The sequence below is a fragment of the Taudactylus pleione genome, unplaced genomic scaffold, assembly GCF_031769625.1.
Source record: "Taudactylus pleione unplaced genomic scaffold, aTauple2 ptg000065l, whole genome shotgun sequence".
Taxonomy (NCBI): Eukaryota; Metazoa; Chordata; class Amphibia; order Anura; family Myobatrachidae; genus Taudactylus; species Taudactylus pleione.
The window spans coordinates 8,824,284-8,850,232 of record NW_028284467.1 but is presented as its reverse complement, the minus strand read 5'-3'; the positions used below and the strand labels follow the sequence as shown (position 1 = coordinate 8,850,232).

The 25,949-nt window shown below is 44.6% G+C and overlaps 1 protein-coding gene across 3 annotated transcripts in view; it reads left to right on the top strand.

The window, feature by feature from the left end:
- Nucleotides 1-25,949, top strand: part of AVIL (advillin) — a 118,069-nt gene that overhangs the window by 2,052 nt on the left and 90,068 nt on the right. Inside the window, exon 1 of one of the 3 annotated variants that reach the window (XM_088465928.1) lies at nucleotides 1,763-1,978. The exons of the other annotated variants lie outside the window; for them this stretch is intronic. The gene's annotated coding sequence lies outside the window, so the exon portion shown is untranslated. Of the gene's footprint in view, nucleotides 1-1,762; nucleotides 1,979-25,949 lie in introns of those variants that run through there. 3 annotated transcript variants of the gene reach the window in all.

Below are 25,949 nucleotides of genomic sequence, written 5' to 3'. Positions count from 1 at the left end.
TTATTATGATACCAAGTTGTCAGTGCAACAAATCGCCTTCTTACAGCAGTCCCATGATCGCCTTCTTACAGCAGTCCCATGACTGGACTGTAGTGTGTTCTCACCCACTGTCCAGCATCTTCCAGGCATAGGCTGCTTGGTCTGTATGAGCTCATTGTACTGGGCCTGTGAGGTCACAATGATGTGGATAGAGCACACAGTTGTAGGCAAATACAATGGGGCTTTGTTATTCAATGAATGCATGCAAATCTAATATACAGAATTACATGAAGACATTATTATTATCCTTTATTTATATGGCGCCACAAGTGTTCCACAGCGCCTTACAAAGTACATAAACAAATAATTTGACAAGTGACTCACAGTACAATACAATATAAGACAAGGACATGGATAATATACATTGCTACATTAGTGACCATAACACCTAGATATGCAACATAGCGTAAGCAACCAAGTGTTAGGTGCCCTGGTGGGGGGTAAGAAGTAGATGAAAGTAAAGTAAGGAGAAGCACAGGAGGGTAGAGCTCTGCTCGTAAGAGCTTACATTCTAAAGGAATTATGAAAATAACTACCTGGTATTATTATCACAATGAAACAAAATGTTATGTGCAAACTGAATAAAATATACTCAAAATAAATAAATTGAAGTTGCTGTTTATGTGACTAAACTGTTAATGCTCTCTCCGTTAGGGGAGATGTATCAAAACTTCAAGAAAGATCAATTTGAGAAGTTGCCCATAGCAACCAATCAGCTTCTACCTATCATTTACCTAGCACAGTCTATAAAATGACAGCTAGGGGTAAATTTACTAAGATGGGAGTTCTATTTAAGAAGTGATGTTGCCTATAGCAACCAATCAGATTCTACTTCTCATTTATCTAGCACCTCCTAGAAGATAATACCTGGAATCTGATTGGTTGCTATGGGCAACATCACTTCTTCATAGAACTCCCATCTTAGTAAATTTACCCCCTAGAAGCTGATTGGTTGCTACAGCAACTTCTCCACGTTCTCTCTCTCAAAGGTTTGATACATCCCACCATAGTTTCCTTACATACTTTCCTGTGAGTTATTCTCCAAGGGATTGGGGAAAAAAGGGACAACCTTAAGCGCTAACACAAAAAAATAATAAATATGAGTGGTAGGTATATCCAAAAGTCTCAGGAAAATTGACACTCAAAATATATTGCACAATTACAAAAACAGAGTAAAATATAGTATACAAGGACAGAGAAAGGTAAGGTACTCTCCTTTTTGGGGCACTCAACCTACCAAAGTTGAACGCCCCAAAATGTTGAGTGCCCCAAAAAGGAGAGCACCTTGCCTTTCTCTTTCCTCATATGCTGCCCTGCGGTGTCCTTTAATACTGTATGCAAATCTAGTAAGAGCCTGGGCACAGTTACATATTTTGCTGCATAGCACATGTAACTAAAGCACTATTATTCAGTAGAAATATGTCGCAGTGGATATCTTATTATGAATTTGGCAAGGTTTTGGGGATCCTTCTAAAGGGGTTTTAGTCACCTGAAATAATTATTTGTTTCTTGTTTACTTCAATTCAAATGAATGTTAAATGCATCATTTAATGCCAGTGGGTTTGTAGCTTTGATGGTCAAGCTCTCACAGTCTACCAACAAACATGTCATTTGCTAGGATGTCTGATTAGTAGTTCAGCACAACAGTCTCCTCCCTAGAGCTTGCTGTAATGGTAAAACATCTTGCCTGAGGTACCAGGAGAAAGAGGCTGAGGAGGAGGCATATGATACACCACAAACTTCCTTCACTGCAATCTGTCTGCAAATTCGATGCTTTCCACGTGGCTCTGGGTGTGACCCACAAGGGGCAGGGTAGTGTGCCAGCTCTACGCCTCTGCTGGCACTGTTAGGACTGTGATGTACACTAGTTATCACACTGGTTTGTATCTTGGGAAGGAAAGCTGCTTTGTGTTTTGACTCTGCATATATCTTATATCAAGTAAGTATTATTATTATTATTAGTACTCACCTTACTGTTGTTCTGTCTGCCATATACTAGATATACTAATAGCAATCATTATTATCAAATTACATTTGTATTGCAAAATAATAGTATCAATGTATCTGGATATTTATTTTCTAGCTTTGTAAACATTGACATTACTGATGCCTAATGGACACTTTATTGCACACAATTGATAAATTGTGAGACTGCTTGAATCCATGACACCTGATTCTTGCATTGTAGCTGTTGAGTTGCACTGCTGTATTGGCGAGCAGCCTTAGTGTGTAGGTATGATAATATTTCAGTATTACTCATTGTCATCTCATTATTGCTCATCTATTAATATAAGACCTCTTAATAAGCAGTGGTTTCAACACACTTACATAACTATTACAATTGTTATCACCAACGGAAATACTACTCCTTACGGAAAAACGGTTGTATTTACATTTTCATTATATAATACAATAATTCCTTTACCCCAAGTGTTTTATCAGCAAGTCTGAAAACAGCTAATTTTTTTGCATAAAATCCTCCCCCATGATTTTTGTAATATACTGTCATGTAATATACTGTCATGTAATATACTGTCATGCCTTGTAAGTATTGCATTTAAATGGTAAAATCTGGTAAAACCTTTTACAGTCATGGATCTATGACTACCGCCCAAACACCCCTGTTATACCCTATCAAAAATTGTAGTATAGGAAGCATACAGGACTGGGTAGGACAGTGTTAACTGATCAGTCAGGAGATGCAGAGATTAAATGCATTGCCGTTTTTCATCTAGTGTCTTGTAATACACAAAACCCTCTATCATAGGAAAATGTACAGTATTGTGAGGTCCCGTCAGCCAGTTCTTGTCACTGTTTATCACTGATTTGCCAGGATATAGGGCCTGATTCAGAGCCGCTCGTAAGCGGCCGTTCGCTCGTTCGGAGCGATGTTTTTACATCTGCACATGCGTACGGATTTTAATACGCCTGCGCGAACCAGTCAGTGCGGCCAGAAATCATTTGTTCGCTATATAGCGAATGCCTGCTATTTTGAGTGACAGAATGAGGCGTTTGTGGGTGGTAACAGGGGAAGGTGCTTGAAAACGTGGAGTGGAGATCCGAACGCAGGCGTGCTTAAAGGTCAATACGGGCATTTTTAGGGTGTGCATAATTAAAACAGCAGCGTCATCGACCACGTCACTTGGTTATTTTATAGCCAGAACTGCTCGCAAGATTGTGGTGGGAAAAACCAGCCACAAGAATAGCGAGCAGTTCATACGCTGTTCGATGTACTCGATTAATCTATTAAATAGCGGACATGACGTATGGTGCGAGCGGCCAGGGGGCGTATTTTTCAAAAAAAGACCGCATGTTTTGTTCGCTCATTCAGATATGGAGGCGTCAACAGACCGCAAAGAGCGAACGGTTCATTTGAATAACCACCCCCTTTTCCTGAACGAAGGTCCGCAAATTGCGAATGGCTCTGAATCAGGCCCATAGTCTATAGTCTATATACACCATTTCATCGTATGAGAAGCAGATGCTCAACAACAGGAGCAGTCACCTACTTTCTGCATCACTCAGGTGTTCAGCAAGTAAATGATTTCTACTAATAGTGATAGCCAAGAGGTTAAAGAAAATCCCCATGTACATGTTTCGAAAGTATGTTGGGGGTTAAAATGGTAAAATAGACCCTAAGGGGCCATTTGTGAAATCTATACCCTGTAAGTTTATGGTGTATACACTTTATGGCTGGGCCCCCCAAAGGTGACAGGAGCATCAGGACATGTAAATACTATATACACTGTACAAAAGAGTATATTAAGCAAATGCTAACAGATAAGATATGGGTTATATTTGCAGACTAGACCCTTACATGTATTTAGCCTAAACGAGGGGACAAACTTTTGCCTGTTGCAGAAAGAGGGCATATTTACATATCTTCCGACAATCGAGAGATAAAATTAGGGACACAAATAACAACACTGACCATGCCTCTGGTCCACCTATATAGCAATCTGTTCTGTATAGTCAGTGAGTTTATCTGGGGACAAGCCACCAGATTGATCTTCCCAGAAATCTGAAAACCATGTTACTATTGGGATTGTTGGTGAATATGTTTTCCTCACCTCTGGGGCAGTGGCAGAAGAAAAATGAACAATGTATCAATACCATAGTTTGTATATTTTGTCTAGGATACTTGTTTAACGTTTGGCCAGTTTAATGCATCCCAAACATAAACGTATTAGTAAATAAACAATACATATAAAGAACAAATTTGGGGCACAAGTTGCTAAATTCTGTCCCACTCAGGGCCGGCAAAACAAAACTCTTGGGGTCTGTTACACTGATATCTCTCCACCCCCCCTCAACCCCTCCTCAAAACAAAACCACACAACCCTATATAGAAGCAGGGTTGTGCATTCGGGGTAGGCAGAGGACACTTCCGAGATTTGATATAAAAATTATTAGAATCATTCAAAGAAGATATTTATAACTTATAAACATCTTCTTTGTTTATTGTAATCATGTTTATAGTTAAAACTCACCATCTTTGTGGAGCTCCCTGGGACTGCAGGGAGATGAGAGATGAGGCAGCAACAACTGAGCCTCGCTTCTGTAAGTAAGACACTACTTGCAGAGCTGGGGGCGGGGCCACATTACGGGCAGTAAACTGTGCAGAAAGAGAGCTAATTGAGGCATACCTCTGAGTATGGGGGAGGCGTGCCTTGAGCGCTGATGGACACCTTGGATGTGTCATGTGACCAGGAAGTAAACTGCAGTGTTTTGAGATTGTAGCTCAGTCGGCAGCAGAGAAGACACAGTGATGCAGGTAGGAAAATCAATGGACACTGTAGCTTACTGTAGTGAGGGGAGAGTTACAGTGAGTAGGGGGTGACACAGGCTCCCAGCACTCAGACCCATCTTCATGTGTGCCTCCCCAGCCATTGAACTCACCGCACGTCACTGTATAGATGCATGTAGGCTACATGCATATATTATATATGGGTTGGGTATGAAATCCCGGCGGTATTTAGACATCTATCTTTAGTACTAAATCAGGATTTCAACACCAGGATTCAGACGGCTTCCCATGCATCAGTAATCTAACTACATCCCATTATATACAGTCAGGTCCATAAATACTGGGACATTGACAGAATTTTCATACTTTGGCCTCTATTCACCACCACAATGGCTTTGAAATGAAACAAACAATATGTGATTTAACTGCAGACTTTCAGATTTAATTTGAGGGTAATTACATCCAAATCAGGTGAACGGTGTGGGAATTACAACAGTTTCTATATGTGCCTCCCACTTTTTAAGGGGCCAAAAGTAATGGGACAAACTAAACAATCCTAAATCTAACTTTCACTTTTTAATACTTTGTTGCAAATCCTTTGAAGGCAATTACAGCCTGAAGTCTGGAACGCATAGACCTCACCAGACAATGGGTTTCATCCCTGGTGATGCTCTGCCAGGCCTCTACTGCAAATGTTTTCAGTTCCTGCTTGTTCTTGGGGCATTTTCCCTTCAGTTTTGTCTTCATCAAGTGAAATGCATGCTCAATCGGATTCAGGTCAGGGGATTGACTTGGCCATTGCATAACATTCCACTTTTTATCCTTAAAAAACTCTTTGGTTGCTTTTGCAGTATGCTTCGGGTCATTGTCCATCTGCACTGTGAAGCGCCGTCCAATGAGTTCTGAAGCATTTGATTGAATATGAGCATATATTGCCCGAAACACTTCAGAATTCATTCTGCTGCTTTTGTCAGCAGTCACATCATCAATAAATACAAGGGAACCAGTTCCATTGGCAGCCATACATGCCCACGCCATGACACTACCACCACCATGCTTCACTGATGAGGCGGTATGTTTTGGATCATGAGCAGTTCCTTTCCTTCGCCATACTCTTCTCTTCCCATCACTCTGGTACAAGTTGATCTTTGTCTCATCTGTCCATAGGATGTTGTTCCAGAACTGTAATGGCTTTTTTAGATGTTGTTTGGCAAACTCTAATCTGGTCTTCCTGTTTTTGTGGCTCACCAATGGTTTGCATCTTGTGGTGAACTCTCTATATTCACTCTTGTGAAGTCTTCTCTTGATTGTTGACTTTGACACATATACATATACCTCTTGGAGAGTGGTTTTGATTTGGCCAACTGTTGTGAAAGGGTTTTTCTTCACCAGGGAAATAATTCTTTTGTCATCACACCACAGTTGTTTTCCGTGGTCTTCCGGGTCTTTTGGTGTTGCTGAGCTCTCCGGTGCGTTCTTTCTTTTTAAGAATGTTCCAAACAGTTGATTTGGCCACACCTAATGTTTTTGCTATCTCTCTGATGGGTTTGTTTTGATTTTTCAGCCTAATGATGGCTTGCTTCACTGATAGTGACAGCTCTTTGGATCTCATATTGTGGGTTGACAGCAACTGCTTCCAAATGCAAATGTCACACCTAGAATCAACTCCAGACCTTTTACCTGCTTAATTGATAATGAAATAACGAGGGAATAGCTCACACCTGTCCATGAAATAGCCTTTGAGTTGATAGTCCCATTACTTTTGCCCCCTTAAAAAGTGGGAGGCAAATATTGAAACTGTTGTAATTCCTACACTGTTCACCCGATTTGGATGTAATTACCCTCAAATTAAATCTGAAAGTCTGCAGTTAAAGCACATCTTGTTTGTTTCATTTCAGAACTATTGTAGTGGTGAATAGAGGCCAAAATCTGAAAATTCTGTCAATGTCCCAATATTTATGGACCTGACTGTGTATATATATATATATATATATATATATATATATATATTAGGGATGTGCAGGCTCGGATAGGTTCGAGTTTGCACGTTGAGTTCGGATTTTTCCCTTAAAAAAAACAACTCAGAAAGAGGCAAAACGTCATCTTGCATGGACGAACATCATCATTCGTGGAGAAAAATCCAGGAATGATGATGTTCGTCCATGCAAGATGACGTTTTGCCTCTTTCTGAGTTCCGTTTTTTTGGAGGGAAAAAGCCGAACTCAACGTGCAAACTCGAACCTATCCGAGCCTGCACATCCCTAATATATATATATATATATATATATATTAGCTCTCTCCTATATCCTCAATCATATATCTTTATCCTATGCCAAGAAAGAAATAAACTAATGGCTGCTCCTCTTACTGGGTCTTCTGTTAGCAAGATCTAAGAAAACGTGCCCGAAAATACACTGGGTGCACAAAATAGGAGTATTGCCTTTTATTGCTAAATAGTGTAAAGGAGTTTACCTCTTAACAGAGTTGAATGTGCTTATTTCCATATGGATTAATCTTTAATCGATGCTTTAAGTCACTAATCTATGGGTTCTATATCTGAACCTTTATAAGTACATGCCTACCTTTCATTTTTCATCCCAGGGAGAAACCCGGGGAGGAGAAGCAGGTGGGCGGCGATGGGGGCAGGACCTGATATATTGCGCCATTAAGCCCCGCCCCCTCTCAGTAAATTGCCGTGAATAGGGCATATTTAAATAGGGCCCCGGGGGCAGATAACACGATTCTTGTTGAATCGCGTCATTAAGCCCCACTCCCTACGCGGGGACCTGCGATCACTGTGAAAATTGTCCCCATTCTTCCCTCTTCTCTAGGAAGTGGGCAGTAATGCGAGAGAAGTTCCTACTCTGCCGGGCGTGTGGGGGGTTACCCAAAAAATCAGGAGCCTCCCGCGACTTCTGTGAGAGAGTAGCCATGTATGCCTTTATATACCAGGCAACACCCAATATATTCAGATATATAATTGGCTATCCAATTATTCAAAAGCAAAACTGAAAAAAAGTAAAAACACACTTATCCCACACACAGCCTGGGAAAGTGGAGGTGCGTGAACTTGTGTGCTGTGTTGTGCCCAGATGTGGTCGGTTCCACTTCCTCCATGCTCCTCTTAGGTTGGCGGATGCAGCGGCAGAGTCACAGGGAAGGGCAGGCGCATCCGCGCAGATTCACCAGATATGCACTCCATACAGGACCTGATTCAGCTTTGGAAATAGAGAGATATCTCTCTCAACTGATCATCTTGGTGATACCATGTTGCACTGCAGGTGGGGCAGATCTAAAATGTGCAGAGAGATTTAGATTTGGGAGGGAGGTGTCCAAACTGACATCTAAATTGTAGAGTAATAATAAAGCTGTGCAGTATTTGTGGGCTACATGTAAAAGCAGCCAGTATTTACCCCACATGCAAAAAAAAATATGTATTTACACCCCTTGCATTGCAACATGGTTTGTCCAGGTACACAGTTAAGTGTTATTCTCACTCTATTCCCAACTCTGAATCAGGCCCACAGTACAGACCCAGCGACGGGGCCGGGTTTACCTTTATTATGTTTGCAGCATACCCATGCCATGTGGGCGGCCTGTGGCACGGTCAGTTTATTACTCACTATTAGACGTGGGCCTGACACAGCAGATGCCTTTTGTGCCCATCAGAACCTTGGGTCCCGGCATGAATGTACCCCTTGGACTCACCTGTCACCGTGCATAGACTCCCCCTTACCCCTAAATGGGAACATTTTTGGAAAACTTGTCCTTCTTGTTTAGAATGGACTGTGTAGAGGTGCTATTAAACAAGGATTTACTTACACAGTGGCTGTTTCTTTTCTACCGGTGCCACAAAGACCCCATTTAATAAATGCTTTCATCACTCCATGTGGTATGAACGTAGAATGACGGCAGGATAGTCGTGTCTGCCTCCCTCACTTCACTTACAGTCCAGTGAAACTCAGATTTTACTCAGTTTCAGATGTTTCCCAAAGTGCTAATAAGACTTTACCATTCATGTATTTTCTCTTCACTATGTCCCTCTCTCCCCTGGGCATGCTACGGTATGTTGGACTAAGCTATATTATACTATGTTTTGTAACGACTTATTGATTCATGGTATTTGGAACACAAACCATACAGATACTGGAATGGCTATAACCACCCTGTTTATTCTGAAAATCCATACTGACATTCTTTGTTGCTTTACAGTACAATGCACTTCATTGTTCTCTGTGTATCTCATTACTATGTACTTCAATAAAAAGACAAAAGAAAATAACAATATCCATGTGGCTCTTATAATTGTCCTCATTAATTTTTTTCTGCCTCCGCAATATCTGTCAGACTGACTTTTCACACTGTGATAATGTGACGGTGTTTTCCATGTATTCTCCAATTATAGTCATCTATGCTATGCTAAACATTGGGAGGGCCACAAAGCGCTGACCTTAACTTAAGAGTCTTAGGGCCTCATTCAGTAAGGAACGCAGTTGTATACGAACGCAACCGGCAATTGTCGCATACTGCGCATGCGTATGCACCGCAGTGTGCAAACTAGCCATTTGCTATTGGGACTGCGATCGCAGTGGCTACGCAGACACATTGCAGAGTGACTGACAGGAAGTGCCATTTGTGGGTTGTAGCGGGGGGGGGTGGTCGGCCGAACGCAGGCGTGCCAGTGCGTTTCAACACCATTGCAGGGGCGTGCATAAATTATCCACTGCTATGCCCTACGCAGCCTGAAGCCTCATAGCATGCACTGAAGTTAGCAATTCCTGAGTAAAGTCTGGTGCAAGTGTGCATGAGGCTGCGATGGTACTCGATTGTACCGATGTTTTCACAGTCCTGCTAAACATTACGGATGTGTGTAAGGTAAAGTGGGGGTCCTTATGTTGTGCTGAGATTGCATTGTGATCACAATGGATTAGCATACTTTCGCAGAGACTGGGTGCGTAATCGCTATTGCATTTACATCTGCGTTCTTTGCTGAATCAGGCCCTTTAAGTGCAGTGCTCTCACAGCTGAAATGAAGAATCCAATTGGCTTTGTATTGTTCCTCCGTATGGAATATGTAAAAGAAGGTGAATGTGCCAAAAAGTGTAATCCGTTACTGTTTAGATAGGTAGCTCCTAATAATTTTGTTTGACCTTAGCTGCTGTACTTGAAGAGCAGGTTATTACCACTACAGATGTGTCCTCATACATCTTTGCTGCAGTCGCGCCAAACCCTTGGCGCGCCAGGTCCCCTGTGACTCTGCTATTACTGGGTGTCTTTTTCTTCCGAAAACGTAACTTAGTCACACTGTGATGTTAATAGGATGCATCGGGGAGACTGCGCTGATCAATGTGATATGTGACACTTATATATACAGTATGTGTGTGATTGAGTCTAAGGGGTCTATTTACTAAGCAGTGTTAGGAGACAGAGTGAAAAGTGATAAGAAAGTGATAAGGTGCCAGCTAATCAGCTCCCAACTGTCATTTTTCAAACACAGCCAGTGAGATGATAGTTGGGAGCTGATTGGCTCGCACCTTATCACTTTCTTATCACTTTTCACTCTGGGGTCTATGTACTAAGCAGTGATAAGTGACAGAGTGAAAAGTTATAAGAAAGTGATAAGATGCCAGCCAATCAGCTCCCAACTGTCATCTCACAGTCTGTGTTTGAAAAATGACAGTTGGGAGCTGATTGGCTGGCACTTATCACAGACTTATCACTTTTCACTCTGTCACTTATCACTGCTTAGTACATAGACCCCTTTGTCTCCTAACACTGCTTAGTAAATAGACCCCTGAATCTGTATATGAACTGTTACGATGCAGCATCCGCTGCTTTTTTTCACGCCAAGTTCCATTGTACTTGTTATACAGACTCAGGCGCACACAAATATACTAGTGTTGCATATAAAATTAATAATATACCTCTGATGTATTATAGTCATCTATTCTGTTATAGTTGATGTTACTAATGCCTTTAATGCCATATAATTAATTTAGCAGTTTTTTCTGTTGAAATATAAGTGCTTACTGACATCTTAACAGCTCAGTTAAAAAGCCTTTCAGAGAAAGCAAAAAATATTGTAAGGAATAATATCAAACATGTATTCTTCTTTAAATTCACATTGTACAGATTGATACATTTTCATAGGCTTGCCCAGCAAAGTCTACACTTTTTAATTAATTTGGAGACTGCGAGCCTAACACACATCAGGATTGTCCAGGCCATGTTGTAACAAGAGAATTTAGGAAGGTGATTGGACAGGAGCTGTCACCCAGACATGTGACATTTTTATGCTGTCTGGTAACTGATCTGTCCGGAGAATACATAGCTCTGAGGTGTAATATTGGGGTTCCTCTGCAAAGGTTCTCTCTGTACTCAGGGTCAGATTAAGGTTTGTGGGAGCCACTGCTAATAAAATTGTCAATAAGATATGCTGGCAATGTTATTAATAAATATAATGTGTAAATACTCCTAGCACAACAAATGTGTTTAGGGGTGCCGAGAGGGTGGGGTGTGAGTACTTATAATCCGGGCCCGGGCTTGCTGGAGGGGGCCCGGGTTAGCTGCACTTACTATTTTTAATTTTTTTTCGGAGGGGGCATGGTCATGCCTCCTTGATTTAGCCATGCCCCTTAGAACCTATTCCACAATCAGCTCTCGGCTGCTGTTAATGTGTTAAACACACTGTAGTGCCCCCAGTTGACATTATTCCAAACATAAACCCCAATTCACATAAGCCAAAGTGCACCTATGCTATTGATGTAGCTATGTGTGGTGTGCGGGTACACCTGGGCGACTGCCCTGAAGTTAATCCAGCTCTAACTGCTCTGCTACTGGGGTGTGGATAAATTTAAAGGAAATTATGTCCTGGGAAAAACTCTAATCGCTTTATAGTAATTAAACTTATTTTTAAATGATAATTTGTTGTCTATCCAGAACGGTCCCAACAAAAACCCATATTTGTAATACTTTAATTTCTCCATAAGGATTTTTTGCTGCACTTGCAGTTATTAATGCTGCAACAAACTTATATGTATTTTTCATGCAGCAGCCCTTCAGCATTCTATGCAAATCATCTGAGAATCATTCAGAATGTTACTCATGCTGACACTGTCTCTGTATCCAAATCCAACTGCAGATAAGAGTAATGAACAGATGGTACACCAGTGCCATTGTACACCAGTGCCACTGTACACAGGGGCATATTTGTAATGGGTGCAGAATGTGGCCCCCTGGGCCCTCCGAGGTCCCGCGCGAGGTGCCTCAGCGATGTACAAAACGCCAGAAAATGGCCGCCATGGCCATTTTCCCAGCGGTTTGCGCATGCGCAGTAGGAAATCACTGAGAAGATGGCCACCACGCCATTTCCACGGTGTTTCACACATGCACAGTAGACACTGGGTACACTCTAGTGCCCGGAGTCTACCACTGCTGACAGCAGCCGGGGAGAGAGGAGGGGGCCCTGGACGGGAACTGAACATGGGCCCCCTCCTCACTTGATACGCTGCTGACTGTACACCAGTGCCATTATATCAGCTACTCTTCTAGCTGTCTAGTTTTGTTACGTTAAAAGTTCCCACACAAAATTGAGAAAACAACAACTTGTCACTTATCTGGCTCCCCTGGTCCAGCAGGTCCAGCTATTCTCTCCTGCGGAGCTGGCCCTATTCAATTTGATGCCCTAGGCAACATTTTGGCTGGTGCTCCCTAGCACAGCTGCTAGTTCCACCTCTGACCCAGCACCCCTCTCCCAGCACAGCACCCATCACTCAGCAGCACAGATTACAGCAGCAGCCAGCAACACCCATCACCCCTAGCAATCCTCATCCACCGAGCTGTAACCTAGACATATTGGTGCCCTGTAAGAGCAAGAGCATTGGCTACCCCAACCCCCTTTATTTTAAATAGGGACAGGGACATGGTCTTGCTGGGAAAGGACAAGGTCACACAATAAGTACCCCCAATTCATATTACGCCACACAGTAATGCAACCTTATTCACATTACATCACAAAGTAGTGTCTCTTATTCACATTACACAACACATAGATGCCTTATTCACTTTATGTCACACAGTAGAACCCCTTTACCTCATACGTTAGTCCTCACAGTAGTGCCCCTTACTCACTTAATGACACACAGTAGTATCTGTTATTCACTTTACAACACCGAGTATTGCTCCTTATTCACATTACACCACACCGTATTGCTCCTTATTCACATTACACCACACCATATTGCTCCTTATTCACATTACACCACACCGTATTGCTCCTTATTCACATTACACCACACAGTAGTGCCCATTATTCACGTTACATCACACAGTAGTATCTGTTATTCACTTTACACCACCGAGTATTGCTCCTTATTCACATTACACCACACCGTATTGCTCCTTATTCACATTACACCACACCATATTGCTCCTTATTCACATAACACCACACAGTAGTACCCATTATTCACGTTACGTCACACAGTAGTATCTGTTATTCACTTTACACAACCAAGTATTGCTCCTTATTCACATTACACCACACAGTAGTGCTCTTTATACACGTTATGCCACACAGTAATGCACCTTATACACAGAAGGAAATGCATTATAAAAGTGGATTAATGTTGCACAATGCATCTTATATATAAAATTCATTGGGCTGTTTATTTGTTTGTTTGTCTTGCCGATTATGCATTCGGACACCCTTGCACCAATTGGGATGAAACCAGGAATGGACTGGGGATGTAGATCAGCCCTGGCAGTTCCCCCTTAGGTGCGCATGCTTGCAAAGGGGACATTGTTAGGTTTCAAGGTGGTGTGCCGCGAGTCATGGGGGCCTGGACTCGTGGCATGCCCCCACCTCTTCAAGACCGAACATAGGGCCTGATTCAGAGCTGAACGCTCTGACCAGAGCGCTTGCTCTGAATCAGGGCCGTCCCAGCTAAATTTGGAGCGGCCTCCTGGTCACCCACAGCTTATGCGAGCGGCCAAAAAGATGGTCGCGATGGTCAAAGACCATCGTGACCATCGGGCTTGCGACGAGACCCTGTGGTAGGGTCTCGCTTCTGCAAGCCCAGGAGTGATTTTGGCTCTATCAGAGCCAAGATCACTCCCACTGACATCATTACTGATGTCAGTGGGGCCGGACTCAGACGGTAGGCGTTCCCATGGAAACGCCTCCATCTGGCAGTCACGCCCCGGCACACCCACCAAAGGGAGCAACGGAGAGCCTGTCGCTATCCGGGTCTCGCGCATGCGCACGACGGAGCTCCCTCCGTCGTGCGCATGCGCAGTGGGGCAACATCGACCCGTTTGCGAGCGTCCTTTGCGAGCGAACGGGTCTGAATGACCCCCAGAGTGCACCGGCCCATCACTGCCGCCATGCCTTCCCTCCCCCTGAGCTCATACCATGAACCCCGGTGAGAAGGTGGGGGGGAGGGCGGGGTCAGCTGCACTACTTGAGCCGGCCCTGAGGCCATCGGCCCATCTGGCATTTGCTAGAAGTGCCAGATAGCCAGTCAATCCCTGGATGAAACCAACGCAAGGTGGTCCAGTTGGATTCTGGTCAGGTTTTAGGAGGTTGAAGTCCCGGTTGGATCTACCATTGGTGTATGCTGGGCAGAACTTTGACCTGGGGAGCCTGTTCTGAGCCTTCCACTGGATTGATCTGGATGAAAACTTCACAGAGTGGTAACATTGAGCCCAGAAAAAATACTAGGAGGTTGAGGTCCAGGTTGTACCTCCTGTTGGTGTATTCTGGGCAGAACTTTGAACTGGGGAGCCTGTTCTGGGCCTTACACTGGATGGATTGGGATGAAAACTTCACAGAAGGGTGGAAATTGGTCTGGAATACCTAATGGAGTGGTTGGGGTACTGATCGGACCTAACGGCGGAGTGTGCCAGCTAGAACTTTGACCCAGGGAGCCTGTTCTAGGCCTTCCGCTGGATAGATTTGACGACATAACATAAAAAAACTTAATAACTTGAAGATTTAAACCCAGGCAACCAGGAATAGGTAAGATACAAGTTGTACTAGCACCGAGCAAGTGCAAGTGAGGGGTTTAAGTAGGGCTCTTTGGACAGTCATGGGTTGCACAGGTCACGTGGAAACTAATTACTTGGGGATTGGACAAATCCGGAATCAGCTGAGAGCTTACTGTGTGAGCCATGGCCAGCTTTTACTGTGACAGCAAAATTAAGTGGCCAAATTGGAAAAGATCAGCCCTTTCAGCCATTAGGCTAAACAGCACACAGCCTGTGATAGCCATCTTCTAATGGCCTACCTTCCCAACTATCCAGGGAAGACAGATCTGATTTGGATGCTCTGTCCTGACTGGGCTAGATGGTTGGGTGGTATGTTCCATTATACGATATATGGATATATACACACATGCACACAATCCAATATACACTTTGTAAACAAAAAGGCCTATTACTCCTTAAATATCTGCAGAATTTAAATAATCCTTAAAGCTGCATACACACATAAAGATTTTCTGCCCAACCATCCAACGAGTTGATTGGTTGGAATGAAAATCTGGTAAGGTATGAAAGCAAATTACAATCAGCAATTTGCTCCCAAACACCGGAAAATGGACAAAAACTGGTGTTTGAACAAATTGTTTAGATCAAACATTTAACAAACTTGTCTGACGACCATTTTCATCTGTTTTCTGGCATTTAGGAGCAAATTGCTGATCATCAGTTACTCCCATACATTACCAGATTTTCATTCCAACCAATCAACTATTTGGATGGTTGGACAGAAAATCTTTATGTGTGTACCCAGCCTTAGTATATGCACATAATGAGTTTTGCTGATTCTTTCTTAGGGCTATTTCAGTCACAACGGTTTTGTCCAGCGGAAAACAAATTATCAATTTTGTTCCATAGAGTGTTTGTAGTCAAATGGAGAAATACATGCACGCTTTCAGATGACATGAATACGGCACGGTCACCGTGTTACAGCCGTGAGTAACCACTCACCAGGATGGCTGCCGGGGCTGTGCCGTCACGTAAGATAGTGAAACACATGATTTTATGCATGCTTCCACACACCATTGCATTTAGTTGTACGTTGACCCGTTCACAGTCTTCAATTGTAAAGAATAAAAAGAGATTGAAAACACATGGCATTAACATTACACACGGCACAAAACCGTTGCTTGTGTGACTGAGCCACGGAAAGTAAAAGGGGACAGTTTTTTCCATCCAGACAAAATTGTCGTGTATGAAATAGGCCTTACCTGCCCACCCCAAAAGAATTATATAAATGGTTAACAATCTAAAACACCAGACTCCTAGCAGCCTTTGAGGCAAGGACATCTCTTGTTTTCATTAGCAATTAGGCACAGTGAGGGTAGTGTTTAAAAGCTTTCCATAGTTTGTGGGCTGCAGATTCTGGTAACAATGTTCTTTAGAAAAACATGCTGGAAACATTTATTGCAATATTTAAAGGCATTTGGCTGGATGGTGGAAATTGTGATTTTTAAAGCTTATTCATTGCTTTAACTCTATAATGCTGCTCTCACATTCAGTCCATGTGAATGATAAAAGAACAGTGTAAAGCTGGGTATCCACTATACAATTATCTGTCAGATATCTGTCCAATCTGGCTGGTTGGAATGAAAACCTGGTAATGTATGGGAGCAAATGACAGTCAATCATATGGTTTTAAACACTGAAAAAGGACAAAAACAAAAATTGTTCAAATTGGTTAAATTTGTGTGTTTTAACCAATTTGTCTGAACAACCATTTTTGGCTATTTTTCCAGTGTTTGTGAGCAAATGGACGATTGTCATTTGCTCCCATACATTACCAGGTTTTCATTCCAACCAGCCAGCCAGATTGGACAGATATCTGACAGAAAATTGTATAGTGGATGCCCTGCTTAACATATGAAAATATACACAACAGTTTATGGGTGCAGGACAGTGTGATGGTGATGGGTGCAGGACAGTGTGATGGTGATGGGTGCAGGACAGTGTGGCAAATATGGAAGCCAGAAGAATAATGTCACTAATAACACTTTCACACATAAATTCCAGGCTCTGACCCGGGACACAGAGCCAGAGCCGTAACTAGACTTTTCGGTGCCCTGTGCCAGAAGAGCATTGGTGCCCCCCTCCCCTATTTTTCAAATAGGAACAAGAGATGCGTAAAAAGGATCATGGGGAAGGGCCAGGGAAGAGATAGGAGATGCTGGGGATAAAAGAGGAAGCTACAAGTGAGAATGATAATAGAGAAGTGACAGGAGCCACTGAGCCAGCCAATCGAAGCCTTTTAGGCACGACCAGGGTCATCGTGACCGGCAAAGTCCTGGGTATTTAGGCTATGTGTGAAAGGGGTATCAGTGACATAGACCTTGATTCTGGATTTGGGTCTAGGCCTGATATCTGCCAGGCCTGATAATGATGAAAGAGGCATGTCTTTATTGTACTCCCTATCAACAACAGTAGGTGCACCTGCATTTTCAATTGATGATGAATTGTCTGGATTAGATTATTTGGATATCCTGAACACCTTTTGCACTAATTCAGGGACCCATCATCTTCCACAACTGTTAAGCCTGTTTGTACAATTCTGTACTGTGGGCCTGATTCAGACCCGCTCGCGAGCGCACAGTGCTCGCAAGCGTGTCAATGGACCCCGACTGCGTATGCGCTGCCTCCGGCATGCGTGAGACCTGTACCGTAATGGCAGCTCCGTCGCAACAGGTCTCGCTACAAGACGGGGCGGCTGTCGATGTTGATTGACAGCTCACCCCGTTTTGTAGGCAGGGAGGGGGAGTGGCTGCACAAACGCAGGCGTTCCCTTATGAATGCCTGGCGTTTGTGGGCAGCCCTACTGACATCACTCGTAATGTCAGTAGTGGACTTCCTTCTCTATTAGAGCAGTAAGTCCACTCAGGCTTGCGAGAGCTGAGACCCTACCACAGGGTCTCCTTGCCAGCCCGATGGCCGCGATAATCGCGACCATCGCCAGGCTGCTCGCAACAGCTGTGGGTGGTCACCCACAGCTTAGCGAGCGGCCAGGCGGCCGAAAACAAAAATCCCAGCCCTGATTCAGAGCGAGCGCTCGCAAACAGCGAGCGGCTCTGAATCAGGCCCTATGTCCAGTTTGTCAAATCCCACAAGAGTTTGGATGCGCACTGCTTGACCTGGGTGTAGGTTACTCAACTTGTATTATGACTTGTTAGAACTGAGCTTTAGCTGCATTGTGGAGGTTGTTAATGAGCTTGTATGTTGTATTGAACTATTGACTGTAGTTTAGGCTTGTCCATGTGAGTGAGCCTTGAGAGAAGTTGCTGTGCTGGAGGGTGTAGACCATCCTTTTGGAGTATTTCTCAGATTTAGCATGAATAGCTCAGAACAATATCTGGAGCATTTTTCAAGCAAATGCTTAGCAGAGCAGACTGTTCACTCCATCACCCTGTTTGACTGTGGGTATCGGGGTATATTAGTGATGTGAATAATGTCTCATTGTTTGGTGATGGTCTGGAACTTGGTGTTCATGATATGCAGTGGTGCATGCAGGTGGGGGGGGGGGGTTGGTTTCTGAGTACCCAAAAACCTTTCCTGATGGGCCAAATTCTTTTTTTCTGAGATGGAGACGGCTGTGCCTCCATCTCAACACACACCGCAACCACAGTTGCTGCTACAGAGAGCTATGATCAGCAGAGTTCTCTGCATACAGAATGTCGGGGGAAGCTGGGGAGTTGCTGCACATGCACGTCCACAGCTGCTTCCTCTCCGTTCTCACATTGGGGTAGATGTATTAAAGTGGCACGTTACCGAGGCGAAGCAGGAAGCACTACCAGTGAGATGTAAGAACATGTCATCGGCCGGAGAGGGGGAGCGATAACCCCCCCTCTGGCGCTACCCGCTAGAGGCAGCAGCGCATCAGCCTAGTGCTGATGCCCTGTGTCTCTGTCCCGGCCGGCTCCACTGAGCATGCGCAGGATCTCGCAAATATCGCAAGATCCCCGCGTGCAGCCTAGAGCTGGCAGCAGAGACAGCGCTGTCCCTGCTGTGGGCATAGGCTAATGCAAGGCTGTAGCTGTCAATAACGACAGCTACAGCCGGCCGAATGGTCATGCGGTATGACCGTTCGTACATGACCCTTCGTACATGACCCTGCTGCTCGGCACTGCTATCTTGTAGATAGCAGCGCCGATAATGACAGGGGCGCATAGTGTAGGGCCCCTGTCATTTACCGCCCAGATCCCCGATTATACATCGGGGAGAAGCGGTATCAGCGCACATAACGTGCGCTGATACCGCTACTGGGCTTCATACATCTACCCCATTGTGTGGTGCCATGGTCATCAGTCTCATCCTCTCAGACCCAGGTATGTGATTGTGTATGTATGTATCTATCTACAGTATGAGTGTATGTATGTGTGTGAGTGTGGTGTGCTATGTATGTGTATGCAATTCATATGTGTGAGTGTACCATGCTGTGTGTGTGTGTGTATATATATATATATATATATATAATATGGAACTCCCCCATCCAGTAAAGCCTGCGTTTGCCACTGAAATGAATGGCATTGTCAGAGAGAAGCTGCTGTGGTACGCCATGCACTCGGAAGTGCCCTTTGAGCTTGTTAATTACACAATGTGCTGGTGATGTTGGGTAGATAGTCCATTTCAAACCATTTCCCCGTCCAATCCAAAATGTCTACTGCAACAATAGACCAGGGAAGGTTAGGTACAACATGTAGAGAGAGAAGCTGCTTGGCATATGGAATCCGCAGTGCATTGCAAGGAGCACAAGCAAATGCAACACACTCAATGGAGTCAATCCAATTGCAAAGATGACGAATTACCATTGGAAAGGCATAGAAATGCCGGCTACAGCATAGCAGCATACAGCATAGCAATTCATCCTCTCACAGCCCAATTTTCCCCCCGAGCCGCACAATTTTACTTGCAGCCTTATTGGACTGCAAACAGAAATGTGCAAACTAGGGGTGAGCGGGTTTTGGATCCTATATAAGGTACCCGCGTCAGCGCCATTTTCTCACTCGGCTGTGGACAGTGAAGAGGGAGGGTAGGAGTTAGGGCTGGCTGGGCTGTGTAGTGTAGTGTAGTGCAGTGTAGTGTAGTGTTGTGCTGTGCTGCTGTTGTCCATAGGGGCTGTGTCCACTCCTTCAAAGTCCATAGGGGCTGGCTGGACTGTGTTGTGCAGTCAGTTGTCCATAGGGGCTGTATCCACTCCAAAGTCCTGTGCAGTGTCAAAGTCCTAAAGGGGTGCTTTAGTGTTGTCCAGGGGGTGCTCTGTCCATCAGGGGTGCTACCCCCAAGTGCAAAAAAAATATATATTTTTTCTGTGTTTGTGAATTGTGTGCACTGTGGCTGCACGTGCATCAACAAAGGAGCAGCGCCAAGCGTGCGCCTGTGTCCCATAAGTAAAAGGCCGGCTGGCTTGTCCATTAAAGGGTGCTGTAACCCCCAAAGGGCACTCCAAACAAAATAAAAAAATATATTTTTTTGTGTTTGTGAATTGTGTGCGCAGTAGCCTCACGTGCATCAACAAAGTAGTGCCAAGCGTGCGCCTGTGCCCCATAAATAAAGGGCCGGCTGGATTGACCGCTAAAGGGTGCTGTAACCCCCAAAGGGCACTCCAAACAAAATAAAAAAATATTTTCTGTGTTTGTGAATTGTGTGGGCTGTAGCTGCACGTGCATCAACAAAGGAGCAGCGCCAAGCATGCGCCTGTGTCCCATAAGTAAAGGGCCGGTTGGCTCATTTCTTAAAGGGTGGTGTAACACACAAAGTGCACTAGTCTCCAGCAAAGATAAAAAAATATTTTCTGTGTTTGTGTGCGCCTTAGCCGCACGTATATATCAATATAACATAAATGGAGGACCAAACTTTCTCCGATAAAAATAAAATAGAGAAAGATCAAGAACCACTTCCTCCTAGTGCTGAAGCTGCTGCCACTAGTCATGACATAGACGATAACATGCCATCAACGTCGTCTGCCAAGGCCGATGCCCAATGTCATAGTAGAGGGCACATACAATCCCAAATGACAAAGTTCAGGAAAATGACCTTGAAAAAAACATTTAAATCATCTGAAGAGAAACGTAAACTTGTCAATATGCCATTTACGACACGGAGTGGCAAGGAATGGCTAAGGTCTTTCCCTATGTTCATGACTAGTGGTTCAGCTTCACATGACGATGGAAGCCCTCCTCCCACTAAAAAAATCAAACGAGTTAAGCTGGCAAAAGCACAGCGAAGAACTGTGTGTTCTAAGAAGATATCACAAATCCCCAAGGAGAGTCCAAGTGTGGTGGTGGTTGCGATGCCTGACCTTCCCAGCACTGGACGGGAAGAGGTGGCTCTTTCCACCATTTGCACGCCCCCTGCAAGTGCTGAAAGGAGCACCCACAGTCCACTTGCTGATATGCAAATTGAAGATGTCACTGTTGAAGTAAAACAGGATGAGGATACTGGTGTAGCTGGCACTGAGGAGGAAGTTGGCGAGGAGGATTCTGATGGTGATGTGGTTTGTTTAAATCAGGCTCCGGGGGAGACAGTTGTTGTCCGTGGGATGAAAAAGCCCATCACGGTCATGCCTGGGCAGAAGACCAAACATTCCACCTCTTTGGTCTGGCAATATTTCTATCCACAACTGTCTTGCCATATGTACCATATGTAAAGGTGAAATAAGTAGGGGTAGGGACGTTAACCACCTAGGAACATCCTCCCATATACGGCACCTGCAGCGCGTTCATAAAAAGTTACTGTCAAGTTCAGAAACTTTGGCTAAGACCGTAAGCAGTCCAGGGACACCTAAATCCCGTTGTACTGTTGTATCCAAGCGCCTGCAAACCACACCGTCAACTCCCTCCTCGTGAATTTCCTCCTTAGTCAGGATCGGAAGTAGTCCTGCAGGCCATGTCACTGGCATGACTGACTCTCCTATCTGGGATTCCTCCGGAGGATCCTGCATTGCTACGCCTCCTGCTGCCGCTGCTGCTGTTGCTGCTGCTGGGAGTCGTTCATCATCCCAGAGAGGAAGTAGGAACACCACTACTTTTACTAAACAATTGACCCTCCAACAGTCCTTAGCGAGGAGGATGAAGTACGACAGCAGTCATCCTGAAGCAAAACGTATAACTGAGGCCTTGACTGCTATGTTGGTGTTAGACGTGCATCCGATATCCGCCATTAGTGCAGTGGGATTTAGACAATTGATGGAGGTAGTGTGTCCCCGGTTCCAAATCCCGTCTAGATTCCACTTCACTAGGCAGGCGATACCGAGACTGTACAGAAACGTCAGAAAAAGTGTCCTCAGTGTCCTGAAAAATGCCTTTGTACCCAATGTCCACTTAACCACGGACAAGTGGAACAGGGCAGACTAAGGACTATATGACTGTGACAGCCCACTGGGTAGATGTATCACCTTACGCAGCAACAGCAGCAGCATCACCAGTAGCAGCATCTCAGAAACGCCAGCTCGTTCCAAGGCAGGCTACGCTGTGTATTGCCGGTTTCAGTAAGAGGCACACCGCCGACAACCTCTTAGAGAAACTGAGGGAAATCATCGCCCAGTGGCTTACCCCACAGACTCTCCTAGGGATTTGTGATATCTGACAACACCACCAATATTGTGCGGGCATTACATCTGGGCAAATTCCAGCATGTCCCATATTTTGCTCACACAATAAACTTGGTGGTGCAGAATTTTCTGAAAAGCGACAGGGGCGTGCAGGAGACGCTTTGGGTGGCCCGAAAAATTTCTGGCCACTTTCGCCATTCAGCGACTGCGTGCCGAAGACTGGAGCGCCAGCAAACACTCTTGAAACTGTCCCGCTATCACCTGAAGCAAGAGGTTGTGACGCGGTGGAACTCAACCCTCTATATGCTTCAGAGGATGGAGGATGGAGGAGCAGCAAAAGGCCATTCAAGCGTATACATCCACCTATGACATAGAGAAAGGAGGGGGTATGCACCTGACTCAGTGGAGAATGATTTCCGTGTTGTGCAAGGTTCTCCAGCCATTCGAACTTGCCACACGTGAAGTCAGTTCAGACACTGCCAGCTTGAGTCAGGTCATTCCCCTCATCAGGCTTTTGCAGAAGCAGCTGGAGAAAGTGAAGAAGGAGCTAAGACGGAGTGATTCCGCTCGGCATGTGGGACTTGTGGATGAAGCCCTTCATTCACTTCGCCAGGATTCCAGGGTGGTCAATCTGTTGAAATCAGACCACTACATTTTGGCCACCGTGCTCGATAATAGGTTTAAAGCCTATGTGATGTCTCTCTTTCCAGCCGACACAAGCCTGCAGAGGTGCAAAGACCTGCTGGTGAAAACACTGTCAGCTGAAGCGGAACGTGACACGTCAACAGCTCCTTCTTCATTTTCTCCCGCAACTGGGGCTGCCAGGAAAAAACTTAGGTATCCTAAGCAACCCGCTGGCGGTGATGCAGGGCAGGCAGGACCAAGTTTGGACATCTGGTCCGGACTGAAGGACCGGGCAACAATTTCTGACATGTCTACTGTCACTGCATATGATACTGTCACCATTGACAGAATGGTGGAGGATTACATCAGTGACAGCATCCAAGTAGGCATGTCAGACAGTCCGTACCTGTACTGGCAGGAAAAAGAGGCAATTTGGAGGCCCCTGTACAAACTGGCTCTATTTTACCTGAGGTGCCCTCCCTCCAGTGTGTACTCCGAAAGAGTGTTTAGTGCAGCCAGAAACCTTGTCAGCGAAAGGCGTAGGAGGTTGCTTCCACAAAATGTGGAGAAGATGATGTTCATAAAATGAATTATCAACTCTTCCAGGGAGACCAGCCTCCAGAACATACAGAGAGACCTGTGGTGGTGGATTCCAGCGGGGACGAGTTAATACTGTAGTGAGGATGAGGATGTACACAACACTGAAGAGGGTGTGGAATCAGTGGATGAGGAGGATGAGGACGACATCTTGCCTCCGTAGAGCCAGTTTGTGCAGGGACAGATTAATTGCCAGCTTGTTTTGTGGGGGCCCAAACAAACCAATCATTTCAGCCACAGTCGTGTGGCAGACCCTGGCGCTGAAATGATTGGTTTGTTAAAGTGTGCATGTCCTGTTTATACAACATAAGGGTGGGTGGGAGGGCCCAAGGACAATTCCATCTTGCACCTCTTTTTTTTCTTTGCATTTGCATTATGTACAGTTTGGGGCCTAGTTTTTCAAGCTGCCATCCTGTCTGCCACTGCAGTGCCATTCCTAGATGGGCCACGTGCTTGTGCCGCCCACTCGTATCGCTTAGCATAGTCATCCAGCTACCTCGGTGCAACCTTTTGGACATAAAAACACTATTGTGAGGTGTGAGGTGTTCAGAATAGACTGGAAATGAGTGGAAATTAAGGTTATTGAGGTTAATAATAGCATAGGAGCAGAAAAACCCACAAATTCTGTGATTTTAGTTGTTTTTATGCTTTTTTTAAAATAAAATACAGATCCAAAACACAAAACCCAGAACCTAAAACACGGAAGGGTGGTTTTGGCAAAACCAATCCAGATCCAAAACACGAAGAAAGATCCAGATCCAAAACCAAAACACAAAACACGAAAAGTGGCCAGTGCACACCCCTAGTGCAAACATATAGCTGCATTTACTTGTGGTTGCGAAGAACTTGCACCTAATTGGATTGAGCCCTATGTCTGCAGACATGGAAGGCAGAAAACAGTATCTTAAGCCCAGCACTTGGTAGCTTCACACCAGGGTACCCCAGTGTACAAATACTGGAGAGCGTGAGGGATGATAAAAGTTGACTTCGCATGAAAACAACATCAGAGAGGGTAAGTTCATCCCACATGGCAAAGGAGGATTTCAGATTATGTGGCAATTTCATGGAAGAAGCAGACAGCCATTTAGGAGGGATGTAGTCAGCATCCCGGCTGGCGGGATGCCGACGGTCAAAATACCGGTGCAGGAATCCCAACAGCGTCGGAACCCGGCTCCAGATTCCCGACCGCTGGCATCCCGAAGGTAAGTATCAGAGGTTAGAGGGAGGGTTAGGAACTAAGAGGGGATGGTTAGGTTTAGGGTGCGGGGAGGGGGAGGTTAGGTTGAGGCATCGGGGAGGGTTAGGGATAAGGGTTACCACTAGGGTACTTACCTAATGGTGTTGGGATTCTGACTGTCAGAATGCCGCTGTTGGTATTCTGACTGGCGACATTCCGACCACCGAGATCCCATACACAACCCACTTAGGACAATCAGAAAAGGACATCAGTCTTCATTACATCCAGATCATCATCATCAGGATTGTCAGAGTTTGGCAGGTGTGCATGGGAGAGGGCATCAGCATCATGCAGTTCCTTACTGCACCTGTACACCACATCAATGTGATAATGTTGTTTGAGCATGAGACACTGTAGTGTGCAGTGGTTTGCACAGTATGTGATAAGGGGCTAATGAGATATCTCAACAGTATCAGGCCATCAAAAACCAGGGGTTCGGAGTGGAGGAAACCTGGAGCCATCACAAGCAGATTTCTGACACCATGTAGATTTGCCTGTTGTTGTAGTAAGACACATCAGGACACTGGAGCTCTGCAGAAGTGTGACTTCACAAAAGAGCATGCACAAACTAACATGGCCACCAAGAGAGTGGTTGGCAAGGAGAACTTCCGTCAACCACACAGCACAGATCTACAGCTACTTTCACAAATAGACAGATATACACATATATTGTTGAGCTTGCAATGCGGCTGCTGATGTGGCGGAATTGTGTGTAACTCTGAATTAGGCCCAGAGATTTCTGATAACAAAGGATTAGTTTGTTTAAGTGTCATTTGTAACAATTTGGCATTTTGTACACCAGGTTGACAATAAAATGGACTGAGAAGGCAAAATATCAGAAAATAAATCAACATGTTAATCCCAATCCCAATGTGAACCACCACAGCTGTGTAACTACTAGTCTCAGAGTGGTAAGCCTTGTATTCCACAATCTTTGCTTTAGCAAATCAAGGAAATGTATCACTGTCAGTCATCAAGGGATGTAGTCTGTCAGTCTATACATGTGGACTCCATATTTAGCATATATTTAATATAATTATATTTATTATAGTCTATTACCATGGATCATTTAAAAGAAGTCATAAAATCAGATTAAATCATGGGCTATAACAGGAGATTGTCAAATA